Source organism: Coenobita brevimanus, chromosome 75 (assembly GCF_032717465.1).
Source record: "Coenobita brevimanus isolate Jiangsu-jjx chromosome 75, ASM3271746v2, whole genome shotgun sequence".
In the NCBI taxonomy this organism is placed as follows: domain Eukaryota; kingdom Metazoa; phylum Arthropoda; class Malacostraca; order Decapoda; family Coenobitidae; genus Coenobita; species Coenobita brevimanus.
In genome coordinates, this window is record NC_137028.1 from 14,761,249 (window position 1) to 14,763,748 (window position 2,500).

Here is a 2,500-nt window from a genome sequence, read left to right on the forward strand (position 1 = left end):
CAACAACTACTACCACTTCTAATACTAATACTTATGCTAATTCTACTTCTACAACACGTCTCCTTAAGCCGAATGAAGTTCTTCTAGTGGCAGCAAAGAAAAAAAAATTGCGTGCCCGTTGTGATGATTCAACAGCCTCACCTGCAGACATCTGATACCACGGTGAAAACAAGCAGAGATTTCTTACCCCCTAACTTTCTTAATGAGAGAGAGAGAGAGAGAGAGAGAGAGAAATGGGGAGGAAGGAAGGAAGAGGAATAAGGAGAGAGGGAGGAAGGAAGTGTGTAATCGATGGTGGAGGAGGGGAGAAGGAGGAAGGGAAGGAGAAGGAGGGGAGGGGAGAGGTAAACAGGAGGAAAATTCGGGCCAGAGAAGAGGGAGGAGGAGGAGGAGGACGAGAAGAAGAAGAAAAGGAGGAGGAGGAGTTATCTCGTGATGTGTTGTCCTCTATTGTAGCCTGTGTACAGTCTCTCTCTCTCTCTCTCTCTCTCTCTCTCTCTCTCCAATATTCTGTTTTTCTCTTTCTCCCTCCCTCTCTTCCTCCATAATTCTTCACTCTTTTCTTCCATTACCTCTTCCTCCCTTAATTTTCTGCCTCCATATTTCTCTCCCTGTCCCCCCTTCTAATCCATTTTCTCTCTTCCTCTCCTGCTCTCTTTCTCTCTTTTCCTACTCTTTCTCCGCCTCTCTTCTATCCGCCTTCCCTTCCTCTCCTTCAAGGCTCTCTTCATGGCTCTTTGTTTTTTTTTGTTTTATTCATTATTCTCATTTTCCTCTAAGTTAGCCTAAAACTGCCATCTCTCCATCTTGAATATTAAGTTGTAGCAATAAAATAATAGTACAATATTTTGCTAGGCATGAAGAAGTGCCACGGAAATGTTGTGGAGCTATTTCATCTTCTTCCATTGAGCTACGGAAAATATGCTGCGAAAGAACGAAAATTTAGGCCATGTTAAGGTGAGAAGCGTATGGTCACATAAAAATTTGTAGCTCATGACTTTGCTTATAAAATATGCTAATGATATTCAGTTTTTTACTTAAGTAGCACTGAAATCGGCAGTAAGTAAATGAAAAAAGTGCATCGTTTTTACTGATATAAGCTAAATATCAGTATGGCCATAAAGCTTCATCGTAAAGTATATTGAAGAGTGTGTTTATCTCCTTTTGCTTGGATGATGTATTAATTTAGGTTTGTTCTTACTACTTCCAGATAATATTATTTTACTTAGAAATGACCTATCGTATTGAAAGGGCCAGTGAAGGCTGTATCTGACCCTTCCATCGTTAGGTCTCTCCGGATCTGAACAAATCTGTCTAAAGGGACCAAGATTAAAAATTATAAAGTATGAGACAGACTTAACTTCTTCAATATGATCGCTTACATTTCATTTTAAGAACACTGCCACCGAAGAATTTCACGTAGTATGATGAACCCTCATTGCAGATGGAGTTAAGACGATACCTTTACCCATCCTACACAGAAAGTCCCCCCTCAGCGTAAAAAATCGTCTGGGAATACGTAAGAAATGTGTCATAGGATTCAAAGGTTTATCGTAGTATTGCATCAGGGACGATTTTTAGTGGGGACATTACGGTCATTTTTTAAAACCTAAAATTGGAGTGTGAGATGTGAACCCTGATTTTTTTGGTAATGATTTTTGAAGTGCGCGATGACGGTGGAACACATTTGGCCCTCCTGTATGGTTGCTGACTGCGTTCTGTAGTATGGGATGCAGGCTGACCTTACCTAATAACCACAGGGGTTCTGTAAATGACCTCCAGTAATTACAGTAGAGGTTTACAATACACTTTAAGAGTTAAGGTTTAAGCATACGACCTTTAGAGGTGTTTGTTACATGTTGCCAGTGTCACTTCTTCATATGCCGTACCATTTCCACGTTAATTTGATCTAAAACTGCAATCTGTCCGTCGTTAATAATGTAACAAGAATTAACACTAACAAGAGATTAGCACTGAAATATCGTACTAGTCACGAAGAGTGTTACAGAAGGGATGTAGAGCTGTAGTGTTGTCATGCTGTGCCACTGAGCGACGGGAAATAAGTTGCAAAAGCACGAAAATCCCTGCCAAGTTAATACGAATGATCTACAGTAAATAACGTGAAACAAGGACTATCAAAATCTAAAATCTAATATGACAGACAATGGCTTATTCCCTTCATCCCGAGAATGACCATTTAATTCTCGACACTTTCAGGCAATTTCTTCAATTGATTTGATACTTTTCGGACAGACTTAGCTTTTCATTAAACCCTTCACTACTGGACATCTAAGGAAAAAAAATTGTTTACAGGCAGCAAGAATTAAATAAAAATTATGTCCTTCGGGTGAGGACTTTAAAGATAAATACTAGCTCACTGTTCTTCCATAGCAACCCTAAGTCTTTATATATATATATATATATATATATATATATATATATATATATCATACCACAGCAATTTTTAGCGGGACAGCATTAGCCATTGTGGGTGCGTAGT

At 39.1% G+C, this 2,500-nt stretch overlaps 1 protein-coding gene across 1 annotated transcript in view; it reads left to right on the forward strand.

Annotated features, from left to right (window-relative positions):
• The window catches only part of LOC145408073 (uncharacterized), a 66,178-nt gene that overhangs the window by 333 nt on the left and 63,345 nt on the right, over window positions 1-2,500 (forward strand). The window lies entirely within an intron of this gene.